Below are 17259 nucleotides of genomic sequence, written 5' to 3' on the forward strand. Positions count from 1 at the left end.
TTCACTTTCATCAAGAGGCTTTTTAGTTCCTCTTCACTTTCTGCCATAAAGGTGGTGTCATCTGCATATCTGAGGTTATTGGTATTTCTCCCGGCAATCTTGAGTCCAGCTTGTGCTTCTTCCAGCCCAGCATTTCTCATGATGTACTCTGCATATAAGTTAAATAAGCAGGGTGACAATATACACCCTTGATATACTCCTTTTCCTATTTGGAACCAGTCTGTTGTTCCATGTCCAGTTCTAACTGTTGCTTCCTGACCTGTATATAGGTTTCTCAAGAGGCAGGTCAGGTGGTCTGGTATTCCCATCTCTTTCAGATGTTCTTAGAAATTGTTAATTATATAAAACCCATTAAATTGACCATCATTTGTTGTCCTTCCCAAATGTTACATTTTTATTCAATGAAGTTTCAATTGATTAAATATTTTCGGTATTCTCTCCTTGAAAATGCTCCCAAAAGATATGAATAGAACACAGAATTTATTGTATTTTTATATCTCTAATGGGAAAATTATTATTCCTCATTGTTAATTTATTTTTTTTAGTAATTTTGCATTCTTGTTCAGTCTCTAAGTCATGTCTAACTCTTTGCAACACCATGGACTGCAGCATGCCAGCTCCCCTGTTCTTCACTGTCTCCTGGAGTTTCCTCAAACTCATGTCCATTGAATCAGTGATGCTATCCAACCATCTCATCCTCTATTACCCCCATTTCCTTCTGCTCTTAGTCTTTCCCATCATCAGGATCTTTTCCAATGTGTCGGCTCTTTGCATCAGGTGGCCTAAGTACTGTAACTTCAGCTTCAGCATCAATCCTTCCAATGAATATTCAGAGTTGATTTCCCTTAGAGTTGAATGGTTTGATTTCCTTGTTATCCGAGGGACTCTCAAGAGTCTTCTCCAGCACCACAGTTTGAAAACATCAGTTCTTCAGTGTTCAGCCTTCTCTACGGTCCAAATCTCACATCCATGCATGACTATACAGACATTTGTGGGCAAAGTGATGTCTGCTTTTTAATATGCTCTCTGGGATTGTCATAGTTTTGCTTCCAAGAAGCAAGCATCTTTTAATGTCATGGCTGTAGTCACCATCTGCAGTGATTTTGGATTCCAAGAAAATAAAATCCTTCACTGCTTCCACTTTTTTTCCAGAAAGTGATGGGACCAGATGCCATGATCTTAGATTCTAAATGCTGAGTGTTCAGCAAGGTTTTTCCACTCTCCTCTTACATCTTCATCAAGAGGCTCTTTAGTTCCTCTTTACTTTCTGCCATTAGATTGGTACCATCTGCCTATCTGAGGTTGTTGATATTTCTCTCAGAAATCTTGAATCCAGCTTGTGATTCATCCAGCCCAGCATTTCAGACAATGTATTCTGCATAGAAATTAAATAAGCAGGGTGACAGTACATACCCTGGTCATCTTCCTTTCCCAATTTTGAACCAGTCAGTTGTTCCATGTCCGTTTCTAACTGTTGCTTCTTAACTTGCAAACAGATTTCTCAAGAGACAGGGAAGGTGATCTGGTAGTCCCATCTCTTTAATAATTTTCCACAGTTTGTTGTCATCCACACAGTCAAAGGCTTAGCAGAGTCAATGAAGCAGCAGTGGATGTGTTTTTCTGGAATTACTTTGCTTTCTCCATGATCCAACCAATGTTGGCAATTTGGGCTCTGGTTGTTCTGCCTCTTCAAAACCCAGTTTGTACATCTGGAAGTTCTCAGTTCATGTACTGCTGAAGCCCAGCTTAAAGGATATTGGGCATAAACTTGCATATGAAATGAACATGATTGTACAGTAGTTTGAACATTCTTTTCATTGCCCTTCTTTGGGATTGGAATGAAAACTGACCTTTTCTTGTCCTGTGGCCACTGCCAAGATTTTCAAATTTGTGGACATATTGGGTACAGCCTTTAACAACATCATCTTTTAGGGTTATAAATAGCTCAGTTGGAATTTTGTCACCTCCACTAGCTTTGTTTATAGTAATACTTCCTAAGGCCCACTTGACTTCACATTCTAGGATATCTAACTCTAGGTGAGTGACCACACCTTCATGGATATCCAGGTCATTAGTAATTTCCTTGTATAGTTCTGTGTATTCTTGCCACCTCTTCTTAATCTCTTCTACTTCTGTGTTTTACCATTTCTGTCCTTTATCATGCTCATCCTTGCATGAAATGTTCCCTTGATATCTACAATTTTCTTGAAGAGGTCTCTATTCTTTCCCATTCTATTTTTTTCCTCTAACTCTTTGTGTTGTTCATTTAAGAAGTCCTTCTTATTGCTCCTTCCTATGAATTTGAAAGTTGGTCATTCAGTCGTGCCCAACTATTTGTGACCCTGTGGACTGTAACCCACCAGGCTTCTCTGTCCCTGGAATTCTCCAGACAAGAATACAGGAGTGGGTTGCCATTTCCTTCTCCAACTTGCTTTGAAACCCTGATTCATTAACACTTTCTGTCAATGAAAGTTTTAGTCACTTAGTCATGTCCCACTCTTTGTGATGTCATGTCTGGAGCCCACCATGGAATTCTCTCTGTACATGGAATTCTCCAGGCAATAATACTGGAATGGACTGCCCTCCTCCAGGGGATCTTCCTGACCCAGGGATCAAACCTGTGTCTCCTGCATTGCAGTCAAATTTCTTTACCATCTGAGCCATCTGGATTGTTAATCATTGGCCCTTTCTGTCAGTATCTTATGCTGAAAGTAAATCCAGATTATTCAAGTATCCATTATACATGGGAAACATTTAAACTATACCAGATTGATCTGTCATAACATGCCTTGATGCCTTCCTAGTAAAGTCTGGAACCAGACTACTTGTGTTTCAATCCTTGGTCTACCATTTGCTGTCACCTTAGAAAGCATTTTACCAAACTCCTTCAGTACTATCTGTAAGGTGGTTAAAGTGAAAAGCTATATCAGTTATGATATTGACCTGAGAATTAAATATTTTATCTAATTGTTTAGCATATAATCTTTTAAAAATAATATATTTTACTCTTTTTTGTTGATTTTTCTGCCCCAGACTATATGTTTAGGTGATGCAAATTATTTTAGATTTGGTCTTATCAGAAATAATTATTAGCAATGTAAATACTAATTTCTACAAAAACTTAATTCTCTCAAAAGCAAATAAAAATGACATTTAAAATTTCCTTTTGTTAATGTTTATTCTGTAACTTTCCTATATTAACTTGAAAGAGGAAAAGCATCGCTTTATCTCATTGTTTCTGCCTCATGAACATTGAGTTTAAGAAAAGAGAAAAATAATTTGATACTGATTGCAGATTTTCTAGTGATTCATTTCACTGATTCAGCACCCTTGTAGGATAATAATCACATATTTATTTTCTGTTTGCAAATTTTACAATAGAGTTGTCTCAGTACTCTACATGAGACAATTCCATATTATAAATGAATTTAAGCAAGCATGTTGAATCACACTTGTTCTTTTTTTCTTTTATTTATTCATTTACTTATCCAATAGAGGGAAATAAAACTCAAAATACCTGTCCACGGTGCATTACAATGGTTGGGTTACTAGATTTTATCAAAGGTCTTTACTCTGACATCATTCTAGTAACTGTGTTCTTCCCTCAGAATCAGAGTAAAGTCAAGAGATAATAGTCCTTCAGTTACATGGTTTTCAGTGTGCTGATAACCTTTCATTTCAGCTAGATTGTTGAGAACTAAAAAAAGAAAAAGAAATTCAGAACACAGATTCACTTTACAGATGTCCTTTTGGGAAAATTAGAAATATATCTCGTATATTTTGCTTTATTGACTAGCCTTTGACTGTGTGTATCACAATAAATAGTGGAGAATTCTGAAAGAGGTGGGAATACCAGACCACTTGACTTGCCTCTTGAACAACCTGTATGCAGGTCAGGAAGCAACAGTTAGAACTGGCCATGGAACAACAGACTGGTTCCAAATAGGAAAAGGAGTACGTCAAGGCTGTATATTGTCACCCTGATTATTTAACTTATATGCAGAGTATATCATGAGAAATGCTGGGCTGGAGGAAGCACAAATTGGAACACAGATACATGTAGAAAGAGTGATTAAGATATGCTTTCAAACTGTGATGCTGGAGAAGACTCTTGAGAGTCCCCTGGGCAGCAAGGAGATCAAATCAATCAATCCTAAAGGAAATCAAGCCTGAATATTCATTGGAAGGACTTATGCTGAAGTTAAAGCTCCTATACTTTGGCTACCTGATGTGAAGAGCCATCTCATTGGAAAAGACCCTAATGCTAGGAAGGATTGAGAGCAGGAGGAGAAGTGGGTAACAGAGGATAAAAGTAGTTGGATGGCATCACCACCACAATGGATGTGAGTTTGAGCAAACTCTAGGAGACAGTGAAGGACAGGGACGCCTGGAGTGCTGCAGTCCATGGGGTTGCAAAGAGTAGGACACGACTGAGCAACTGAACAGCAACATAGAGAGTGAACAGGCATTGGGAGAACAGCAGGAAGAAAGTGCTGAGGGTGGGAGTATGCAAGCTATGTGGTGTGTGAGTCACACTAGGGCAGCTGCCTCTGGGCAGTGTTGAGATACCTGTAGTCCCTTTGATCCTACCCACCCTCTCCACCACCAAAAGATTGAGTTTTTCAGAGAGTGGGTTACCAATGAGGCAGAATACTTGGTGGAATACTTTTCCTCAAAGATGTTATAACCTGTCAGTTTTTTGAAGGAACCAATCCTAAACATTCATAACCTAACTCAGATCCACTCAGACCTGAGTCTGTGGTCCCTGGCCCTGTTTTAGTCACCAATAGCCACAATGGACTAGAAGAACCCACATCCAAGTAACGGAGATTGAGTGAGTGTGAAGAAGCCTTCCATGGAACCAGGGTGTTTGTGGTGCATGGGATGCTAAAAAGCAACCAGCAATTAGTGGACATTTTTGAGAAAGTGAAACCTAAGATCTGGCTGCTGATCCTGAAATGTGACATGACAAAAATGTGGGTACAGCTCCTAACTCCTAGGATATATGATGGGAATGACTTTGGGGTATATATTCAGGAGAAGACAGTTACAGAACTAAGAATGTTGAGAGCTGCATCTCACCTGAATCAATTTCTAGATATTATGTTACAAGAGCCAAATCAATTTTCAAAATAGCTAAATATCCCCATATAGAGGACTTTCCTCCTGAACCATGACAGAGATTGATGAAAAAGAATATGACAGCATTCAACTCATCATATTAGAGCTAAGGAATCAGTATGTCACTTTACATGACATGATCCTGAAAAACATCAAAAAGATCAAATGCAGAGACTCTGTACCAAGGCCAAGGCCAGGGAACTTTGTGAGTCTGGCTCAAGACCCAACATCACCTTGGTCTGTTACATGACTATGAAAATGGGGCAACTGGCTGGAAATAGTAGTCATAGTTCCCTGTGTTTTTAGTTGGAGTCTAATGAGACTCTCATGTAGTTCTGTGACAGCCTCATCTCTTTCTGCAGGCCTCAGTGCCTGCATACTAAGTCACTTTGTCATGTCCCACTCTGCAGCCCTATGGGCTTCAGCCTGTCAGGCTTCTCTATACCTGGGATTTCCCAGGCAAGGATAATGGAATGTGTTGCCATTTCCTTTTCCAGAGGATCTTCCAACCCAGGGATCAAACCCACATCTCCTGCATTGGCAGACAGATTATTTACCACTGAGCCACCAGGGAAGCCCTATCTTAAGCCAGGACGGAAATGCATATTTAACCATAGTGAGTTATAAATATACATCTATTAGAATGTCTATAATTAAAAATAATGACAAAACTAAAGACTGACAAGGATATGGAAAACTAGATTGCTCATATGTTTCTGAAGGAAATATAAAATGGTTCAGTTGTTCCATAAAACAGATTGGCAATTTCTTAAAAACCTAAACAAGCAATTACAATCTGAACCTGCTATTGCACTCCTGAGCATTTATTCCGAGGAAATGAAAATTTATGTTCACACTAAAACCTGGGAATGGATATTTATTCAAAGCAGCTTTATTTGTAATAGACAAAAGCAGAAAACAACCCAATTATCACTTATTAGTAAATGGTTAAACAAACTGTACTATATACCTATCATGGAATACTATTAATATTCAAGGACAAAAAGAAGTAACAGTTGATACAGGCAACACATTAAATGAATCTCCAGAATATCATGTTTTTGTAGTGTACTCCTGAATTCCCTTACCCTCTTCTGCATCTTCAAATAAACTACAACTCTAAATTCTTGGCACAGGTTTTGCATTTGTAGAAACCTAAGATAAGTCCCATCACTTCATGGAAAATAGATGGGGAAACAGTGGAAACAGTGTCAGACTTTATTTTTTGCTCCAAAATCACAGCAGATGGTGATTGCAGCCATGAAATTAAAAAACACTTACTCCTTGGAAGGAAAGTTATGACCAACCTAGATAGCATATTCAAAAGCAGAGACATTACTTTGCCAAAAAAGGTTGGTCTAGTCATGGCTATGGTTTTTCCTGTGGTCATGTATGGATGTGAGAGTTGGACTGTGAAGGAAGCTGAGTGCCGAAGAATTGATGCTTTTGAACTGTGGTGTTGGAGAAGACTCTTGAGAGTCCCCTGGACTGCAAGGAGATCCAACCAGTCCATCCTTAAAGAGATCAGTCCTGGGTGTTCATTGGAAGGACTGATGCTGAAGCTGAAACTCCAATACTTTGGCCACCTCATGCAAAGAGTTGACTCATTGGAAAAGACCCTGATGCTGGGAGGGATTGGTGGCAGGAGGAGAAGGGGACGACAGAGGATGAGATGGCTGGATGGCATCACCGACTTAATGGACATGAATTTGGGTAAACTCCGGGAGTTGGTGATGGACAGGGAGGCCTAGCGTGCTGCGATTCATGGAGTCGCAAAGAGTCGGACATGACTGAGTGACTGAACTGAACTGAAGATAATTCAATTCTAGAATCTGTATTATTTGTTTTAGTTTGTTTTGTTTTGAAGAAATTCTGCAAAGTATACAGCATATTCTTAACTTTAGGAAGTGCTAGTTCAACATAGGGGTGTTTCCCAGGTGGCCCAGTGAGAGAGTCCACCTGCCAATGCAGGAGATGCAAGAGACACACATTCAATCCTGGGTCAGGAAGATCCCCTGGAGGAGGGCATGGCAACCCACTCCAGTACTCTTGCCTGGAGAATCCCCATGGGCAGAGGAACCTAGCAGATGACAGTGCATGAGGTCACAAAGAGTCAGACACAACTGAAGCAACTTAGCACCCACACAGTTCAACATAAATGCTCTTGGCACACAAGTGGAAAAATACCTAACACTACTGACTTTAATATAACAACATTCTCTGAAATTGAGCTACTTTATAAAGCTACTTTTTGAAGGATAAATTATTCTGATAAAAAACATGATTGGGATTAAATATACGTACCAAAAAATATTGTGGCTACATGCATATCAATAACATGGTATGATTTACATATCTTCCAAAATTATCAGCAAAATGTCTATCTAACTTGGTAATTTTATACCAAACAACAAATCTGTGTTTATATTCACATTAATAAGCCAATACACAAAATATTGAGCAGGTGATTTTCTGAAACCTTCACTGCAACTCTCCCTAATAAGTATTATTCCCATGTTATTGATGATATCATGGCCATGAGGACTGTGAGTACCTTCCCTAGCAAGTGGCAAATCAAATCTTCATTGTTGTCATATTCTCAAACTCTACACTCTTTTAACTCTGCGTGGTCTTACTAAATAAACCTCTGTATCTGTATTACAACCTTGACTTCCATTCCCTGGGGTCCAGGTCTCTGCCAGGACTGAGGATTTGTCTGAACCCCCAACCCAGTAGTAATGTTTTCCTCTGTTTATTTAAAAATTTGTTTAGGAGTTATTTTTTCTCCTATAATCAATCCCTCCAGTTACAAAACTCCACTTCATAGATTTCCCATAGCTGTGTACTACTCAGGAGGTTTGAAACCTCAATGTTGATAATTTAAATATCATCCCTTTTGTATCTCAGGAGAGCCTTTGGTGTTCTGTTCCTTGAAGCAGTTCAGTCCATCTGCCCCCTTCCTCTCCACATGAGATGTTTGTTGTAATGGGTTGATTCTCTTCCATCTTCACCACCATATTTCACTGAGAGCAGATCATATAAAGCTGTAATTGTATGAATATATGCAAATGGGCTTGTTGATAAATCTTTGAGGGGAAGAAGTGAAATGAACCTTAGGAAAGAAAATCAAAATCTGTCAGAAGTTTAGCAAAGGGATGTAAAAACTAAAAATTAACATTTTCCTTTTTTTAATCCTCTTTATTCAAGAACCTAAAAAGAAAGAAAACCTAGTCACCAGACATCCTGGAAACCCTAAGAATTGGAAAGTCACTTTGATCTTGGTGGGAAATCACCTAAATGATTAATAAGATGTAAACTTATAATTTGTATCTAAACATAACTATGGTAATTAAAATATAAGTGGTAAGAAACTGGCTTGGATTATTTAAGTGACTAACAAATTTCTAAAACATCTTATTGACACTGGAATATAAATTCTGATTAGGAGTCCGATACTTATTAATGATGGTAAAGAGGACTTTATTCAAGAAAGGACTACCCCCAAGGAGGCATTGCAGTAGAGGAGCACTGGGCTCTACTCTGACTACAACCCCAGCTAAAAAAAGAAAGTGGAGATGTGTAGCCAAAAGCAGGATGGGAATCAGTGGATGGTTGCTTACTAATGGGAAGCATCAAGGGAAAAGGGGATTCTGGCTAAACAGACCCAATGAATTTCTTGCTGAAGGCAAGTCAGGGTTCTCAGATATCACCTGGGAACTGGCAAGGTGAAGAATCTGATCAGAAATGGAGAGTAGTCAGATATCAAGATCTCAAAGATGAGGATTCTGGCTAAACAGAGTAGGAACTGAGAATGCAAAGATTGAGATGGAAATTCAAATCTAGAAACCTAGCTGAGAATATGTCTTAGAGGAGACTGGCTGAAGTTTGGTCAAAAAGAGCATCTTTTTGATACTTTATAATGTACATCCTGTTAACCTCCATTAGCTACAAAATTCTCATTAGATTTGTGATTTGTAAGAGCGTGTACACCATCATTTATGTATTTAGAAATACAAAATGCTATAATAAAAGGGAACTTAATATGTGAGTAATTAAGTTTCTTAGTTTTAGTTTTATATTTTTGTTATATGAAACTGAGATATGAGCCTACATTTTTAATGTTTAAAAGGTTTTCCCTTTTAGCAAAAGAACATTGCATATTCTTAAGTGAAATTGTTCAAAAACTGAATCCAAATGGAATAACATTAACTTCATTATAAATTTACCAGTTTCTCAAAAAGTAACTGTGGAAACATATTAACAGTGTGTTATAGCTAGGTACTTCTATTCTCATGAATTCCTTTGTTTGATTCTAGTTGTGTGAATCATTTCCTTTTCATAAGTTTATAGGTATACATGATTAATAACCTGATATTTGACAAAGCTGTACTCAAGTTTCATAAAAAGTTTCTACCAAAATCAGATGTGTGGACTTTGTTCCCCCAAAGTAAGGATGGTAAATCCACTAAAATGTCAGTGGCTATTTTGGAATAAAATTGTGGAGGTTCTTTTTAAATAACAATTACCATTGACTTATATCTTTGACTTATGGCCAAGGAAATGTAATGAAATAATTGTGAGTTTACACTTATATAGATTTTCCAGGTTCATTTGAATGTAATATGGTAAATATTAACAATATCCAGATTCTTCTGGAGGAAGAAATGAGAAAAGGAGGGAGGAAAAAGGGAGAAAAGAAATGAAGGTATATTGCCAAAGATGAGACAGATATAGAATAAATAATCAAATGAATGAAGAGAAATATAATGGGCTTAGAGAGTAAATATTATATTTTTGAAAAGTGATAGCTAATTCCCTTGCACTATATACTTCTCTCATGCAGTATGCTGCTCTTACCATAAAGAAGTCTCAACAGATAATGATTTCTCCTCCTCAAAGACAAGTGAGATGAAGTGAGTTAGGAGTAAAGAAAAGTGGAAAATAAGATGATTTGAGGATTCAGTTCAGTTGCTTAGTCATCTCTGAGTCTTTTAGACTGCATGAACCGCAGGACTCCAGGCCTCCTTGTCCATCACCAACTGCCAGAATCTACCCAAACCCACATCCATTGAGTCGGTGATGCCATCCAACCATCTCATCCTCTGTCGTCCCCTTCTCCTCCTGCCTTCAATCTTTCCCAGCATCAGAGTCTTTTCAAATGAGTCAGCTCTTCACATTAGGTGGCCAAAGTATTGTGGTTTCAGCTTCAACATCAGTCCTTCCAATGAACACACAGGACTGATCACCTTTAGAATGGAATGGTTGGATCTCCTTGCAGTCCAAGGGACTCTCAAGAGTCTTCTCCAACACCACAGTTCAAAAGCATCAATTCTTCAGCTCTCAGGTTTTTTATAGTCCAACTCTCATATCCATACATGACCACTGGAAAAACCATAGCTTTCACTAGATGGACCTTTGTTGGCAAAGTAATGTCTCTACTTTTTAATATGCTGTCTAGGTTGGTCATAACTTTCCTTCCAAGGAGTAAGCGTCTTTTAATTTCATGGCTGCAGTCACCATCTGCAGTGATTTTGGAGCCCCCCAAAATAAAGTCTTACACTGTTTCCAGTTTCCCCAACTATTTCCCATGAAGTGATGGGACCAGATGCCATGATCTTAGTTTTCTGAATGTTGAGCTTTAAGCCAACTTTTTCACTCTCCTCTTTCATTTTCAACAGAGGCTCTCTAGTTCTTCATTTTCTGCCATAAGGGTGGTGTCATCTGCATATCTGAGGTGATTGATATTTCTCCTGGCAATTTTGATTCCACCTTGTGCTTCCTCCAGCCCAGTGTTTCTCATAATGTACACTGCATATAAGGCAAATAAGCAGGGTGACAATATACAGCCTTGACGTACTCCTTTTCCTGTTTGGGACCAGTCTGTTGTTCCATGCCCAGTTCTGACTGTTGCTTCTTGAACTGCATACAGGTTTCTCAAGAGGGAAGTCAGGTGGTCTGGTATTCCCATCTCTTTCAGAATTTTCCACAGTTTATTGTGATCCACACAGTCAAAGGCTTTGGCATAGTCAATAAAGCAGAAAGAGATGTTATTCTGCAACTCTCTTGTTTTTTCCATGATCCATCGGATGTTGGCAATTTGATCTCCGATTCCTCTGCCTTTTCTAAAACTAGCTTGATCATCTGGAAGTTCACAGTTCACGTATTGCTGAATCCTGGCTTGGAGAATTTTAAGCATTACTTTACTAGCGTGTGAGATGAGTGCAATTGTGCGGTAGTTTGAGCATTCTTTGGCATTGCCTTTCTTTGGGATTGGAATGAAAACTGACCTTTTCCAGTCCTGTGGCCACTGCTGAGTTTTCCAAATTTGCTGACATATAGAGTGCAGCACTTTCACAGCATCATCTTTCAGGATCTGAAATAGCTCAACTGGAATTCCATCACCTCCACCAGCTTTGTTCGTAGTGATGCTTCCTACGGCCCATTTGACTTCACATTCCAGGATGTCTGGCTCTAGGTGAGTGTGAGTGATCACACCATCGTGATTATCTGGGTCATGAAGATCTTTTTTTGTATAGTTATGTGTATTCTTGCCACCTCTTCTTAATACCTTCTGCTTCTGTTAGCTCCATAACATTTCTGTCCTTTATTGAGCCCATCTTTGCATGAATGTTCCCTTGGTATATCTAATTTTCTTTACTATTCTGTTGTTTTCCTCTTTCTTTGCATTGATTACTGAGGAAGTCTTTCTTATCTCTCCTTGCTTGGGAATATCTTTCCTTTTCTCCTTTGCTTTTCACTTCTCTTCTTTTCACAGCTATTTTTAAGGCTGCCTCAGTTAACCATTTTGCTTTTCTGCATTTCTTTTTCTTGGGGATGGTCTTAATCCCTGTCTCCTGTACAAAGTCGCGTACCTCCGTCCATAGTTCACCAGGCACTTTGTCTGTCAGATGTAGTCCTTTAAATCTATTTCTCACTTCCACTGTATAGCCATACAGGATTTGATATAGGTCATACCTGAATGATCTAGTGGTTTTCCCCACTTTCTTCAATTTAAATCTGAGATTTGGGGATTATGTATAGATTTTTATGATGCTGTTAATAGCTATTACCCTTTATCAAATGCCTGATATATTTAAGGTACATCATATACATTGCTTACTACATTCAAACACATTCTCTTCATTTGTCTTCCCTTGACAGTCACTTTATATTGAGCTAATTAGTGACCTGTTCCTCGTCTGTCATTCATATTTCTTCTTTTAAGGAAAGACATAGAGAGATTAATGAAAAAGTAGAAAAGTCTTTTTGTTTCACTTTTACTATTAGATAACATATGCTTGTTAGTGAAGGAAAGATTCCGTACTTCAGCTTTTTATTTCGTACCTTCATGTTTACTGTCTTTTTCTATTTACAGGTTTCTTTAATGTATTCATCCCCTCATCGCTGGCAGTCTCAGCTTGATCTTGTCTGTGTCAGGTGCAAGGCGTCCAGGCCCTTTGTCCTTGTCACCTTTCCTTCCAATGTCATAAGAATTGACAGCATGTCCCTGATTCCACCTCCCTCTGCATGTTCACAATACAGGTGTCACCTTCCTAAGTGACACCTTTGAAAACTGCTTAATTTGAAAAACAAGAAAGCTTTTGATTTATGGAAAGTACAGTGACTTTTTTTTTTCCCCTTTATTTGCTTTCTGGACCAACTGAAAGTCCTGCAAATGATCTGAAGAACTCAGCTTCCTGATCGTTAAAATTGGGTTTAAGGAATCAAAACACAGTCTGTACCCTTAATTTCAGCTGGAGAAGAGGCAAAGTGGTTAACTGAATCTATTAATTGTTAACATATTATAAGTGCTTAAGTTAACTTAAAAATTAGTGAAAGTGAAGTCATTCAGCTGTGTCCGACTCGTTGCTACCCCGTGGACTGTAGCCCACCAGGCTCCTCTGTCCATGGGATTCTCCAGGCAAGAATACTGGAGTGGGTTGCCATTTCCTTCTCCAGGGGAATCTTCCCTACCCAGGGATCGAACCCTGGTCTCCCACATTGCAGGCAGACGCTTTAACCTCTGAGCCAATAGTGCATGTTCTAAACTCTTTACTAGCATTCCTTCATTTAACCATGAAAAATGCACTATGGGATGTCAAATTTGTGCACGTGTTTGTCTCATGGGAGAAGAAACCAAGGCACAGAGAAATTAACTGACTTCTCTAAGCTCATTCAGCTCACCAGTGGTGTCACACATTCTAAGACAGGTCTTTCTGACTCTAGAATTCTCATTCTTAACACCATGCTTTCTAGTCCTTTTGGGGAAAGTACAACATTATCATTTTTCCTTCCTCTGGCAGATGAATCTTTGTGGTTAATGCTAATCAGTCTCTCTCTGTAAGACAATAGCATAATTACTTTGTGTTTTGTAAGATTTTCACTGTGACCTCTTACTTCTGTCTTTAAAAGGAGAGCAGGAGAAAATGTCACATAAAATCTGGGTGATTTATTTTCAAAGCTACTGTAAAACAAGGCTAAAAATATATTCAGAACAAGGCTGAGAAAGAGAATTGAGTGAAAATTAGTTAGTTTCTAAGTCCCTTCAGTATTCCTGACAACACAGAGACCTAGGATTTTACAGATCTTAGAGTTTATTTTATAATTCATAACTTATCTAAACATTTACGTAACTTATTTTGACTTTTTCCTGACTTATTTAAGGATTGAAGGCATCTTCTCACTGTGGATGGCAAGTTTTTATTTTCAAACATAAAAATGTTTTGAAATGTTTCAAAACAAGACTGATGGAGGATAGGAGCCCTTAAAACAATTGTGTACATGCTAAGACAACAGACTTGTGAATTCTATTCATAGTCATAGTAATTAAAACCGAAGTTTATATAAACTTATTCATTTACTTAAAGAGTCTCTGGGTGGCAGTTACTATCATCAGCCTGATCTTACGAACAAATATATTGAGATTTAGATTGATGCGACTTGTATTTTAGGTAGATAAAAATAAGCAGCACCTTGGAATGCAGAAAAGCTGAAGGCCTAACCTATGTTCCTAAAAATTTACTTATCCTTATGCATCTTTTGGGCTTCTCTTGTGGCTCAGCTGGTAAAGAATCCGCCTGCAATGCAGGAGATCTGGGTTGGATCCCTGGGTTGGGAAGATCCCCTGGAGAAGGGAAACGCTACCTGCTCCAGTATTCTGACCTAGAGAATTCCATGGACTATACAGTCCAAGGGGTCGCAGAGAATCAGATGTAACTGAGCGACTTCCAGCTCACTTTCACACGCATCTTTTGGGCTTCCCAGCTGGCACTGTTGTTAAAGAACCAACCTCCAAGGGCGGGAGATGTAAGAGGTGGGGTTCCATCCCTGGGTTGGGAAGACACTGTGGAGGAGGGCCTGGCAACCCACTGCAGCATTCCTGCCTGAAGAATCCCGTGGACAAAGGAACCTGGAAGGCTACAGTCCATTGGGTTGCACAGAGTTGGACATGACTGAAGGGACTTAGCATGCATGTATCTCTTGTCACAATTAGTGGTTGAGGACAGAGTCCATGAACTCTATATAGTCACTATCACTGTGGTTTTGACTAAATGTCAGACAGTTTATATATATGTATTTTAAATTGTGGGTATACTAATGAATAAATAATTGAATTAATAAATGTTCTTAGATATTTTTGCTCAATCTCAGAATGTCTGTCAGAGTTTGTCTCATTTTGGTATATCAGTGTATCCGATATGGTGAGGATTCGTTTTTTTATTTATCTTTAACACTTGTCCTAGTTGAGGAGTTAACAGCTTTGAAGTAATTTTTGCTTTGGTCTTGAGAAGATGTTAGAAACAATTCCTTATTTCTCCCTGTTTAATAAACTCATTAAGATGATTGTATATTAACCAACAATGTAATCAACCAAGACAACAAAAGGTAAGCTAGAAGTAGAATAATGTTGGTGGTTATATAATAGTGTACTTCTGAGAAAAAGTGAGCAATTAGACAGTTTTTCTATAACAGTTTGATAAAATATTAAAAGAATGATAGTAATTATATAAACTTGTCTGCTAATATCTATTAATAGATATTGCTAATATCCCTCAATTCTTCCTTTGGGAGTTAAACAGTTTTATAAGGCTGTCCCTAAGTATGACAGCTCAGTTTGGGAGAAGTGCTGAGAGAAATGGCTGTTCTACACCATCAGATTTTCTGTAAATTAATTCAGATATATTTTTCCTCCCTATTCCCTATTTAGAGAGTATTCAAAGAAAAGCTTTTAAACTGTGAGTTTTCTTAGGTGCTGAAATAAAAATAATATATATTAATTATAGTTTGTGATCACAACACATTTCAATGACTTTGTTGCTGTGCTGTCTCCACTTTATGTAAATAAAATTTTCATTTAAAATACATTCTTAAAACCTAGAAGTTAGTTGACAAAACAACAACCTCTATGACTATTTTGTAACAAATATGGGTTACTGATTGCAGTCCAATCTAACTGTGGTAAGAAATGAAAACATATTTTTGTTATATTTTAGTTGAAAAGTGAAATTGTAAGTGTTAGTCACTCAGTCGTATCTGACTCTTTGCTACCCCATGGACTGTAGCTTGCCAGCCTCCTCTGTCCATAGAATTCTCCAGGCAAGAATACTGGAGTGGGTTGCCATTTCCTTCTCAAGTGGATCTGCTCAACCCAGGAATCGAACCCAGGTCTCCTGCATTTCAGGCAGATTCTTTACCAGCTGAGTCACAAAAGAAGCCCAGCTCCTATCCTATAAATGAGTTAATCTGAGCAAACTGAAGAACAATTTTGCATTTTGTTAGATTAGATAAAAGAGTACTACTTAAAGATGATCAAAAATGTACTGTGTGGAATTACAGTTGCAAGTTATTACTCAAAGGAAGTTCCAATTATCAAGTCTCAATGATTTATCTATACATATTTATAATTTCAAACCAGACTTAGTGTCCTCTAGAATAGCCTTCTAAATAAAATAATCTCAAAAGCAATTTGTGATAATGAATAAATATTCAAGCTTAATTTATTTTGATAGATTTGATAGAGCTCAAATAGAGGATTTAATCTCTTGTTACACTAGAGAGCAAAATTATTTGACATGCAAATAAATACTTTGAATTAAAATTTAAAGGGTTTACACAGCATTGATTTTTTTTTTTTTTTTAAGTGGGAAGTGGAAGTTCTGGACAAGAAGTCTAAGGCTTGATTTTTCTTTTATTCTATGAAATAAGATAAAAATGACTTTCAAATAATACACTTTTGAAGTATTTTTCAAACTCTTCTAGAGAACAAAAGAATCCAATATTTCTAACTTGTTTTTATGATTCCAGCTACCAAAAAAGGAAAGAAATTGGTATTAAGAAAGTCAAAATACATGATATCCATGATAAAGAAGGCAACTAGAAGTACATTTTTCTCAAAAATCCAGATGTAAACATTTTAAGCCAAATATTGTCAAATCAAATGTAGCATTTACTGAATGATGTACCATAGCATGACAAAGTGGTTTTAGTGAAGAATATCTGAATTAGAAAATATGTAAACATCAGTTACCATAGTACCATAAAATGACATTATATAGTCATTTCTCTAGGATGTGAATTCACCACTAACTCTTCTATAGATTCAGTGTAGATTCAGATCCAATAAAAATTCCAACAAATTTTTACATGAAAATTGTTAGGTTGGTTTTTAAATTTACATGGAAGATTACAAGGCTGAGAGAAGCTCTCATCCTATATTCAGAAAAAGAAGACTACGAAGGGTAGAATTATCCTTCCCATTATGATATGTTATTATAAAGACCTTGTCAATAAGATATTGTAATACATTTTTTTTTCCTTTTGGTTGGAGTATAGTCCATTGAAATGTAAAAAGAAACAAACGTAGAGCTGAGATATATATGAAAATTTTATATCTGCTGAATTTCATGCTTCATAGCTTTGGGTCAAGAAAGAATGATCCAACCTTACTAAGATACACTTAATGTACAAAAAGTTGCATATATTTAACGTATACATTTGTATGAGTTTGTACATATGTATGTACCCATGATACCATAACAACAAGGAAAGGTAAAAAACATATCCATCACCTCCAAAAGAGTCCTTCGCTCTTCTCTCTTTTCTCCTTTTTCTTTTATTCTATGTGTGTTGGGGGTGGGG

At 37.6% G+C, this 17259-nt stretch overlaps 1 pseudogene; it reads left to right on the plus strand.

Moving 5' to 3' along the window:
- Positions 1-12682, plus strand: part of LOC104985280 — a 22495-nt pseudogene extending 9813 nt beyond the window's left edge.
- Positions 12683-17259: the final 4577 nt, after the last annotated feature.

The sequence above is a fragment of the Bison bison genome, unplaced genomic scaffold, assembly GCF_000754665.1.
Source record: "Bison bison bison isolate TAMUID 2011002044 unplaced genomic scaffold, Bison_UMD1.0 scf7180017864041, whole genome shotgun sequence".
In the NCBI taxonomy this organism is placed as follows: Eukaryota; Metazoa; Chordata; class Mammalia; order Artiodactyla; family Bovidae; genus Bison; species Bison bison.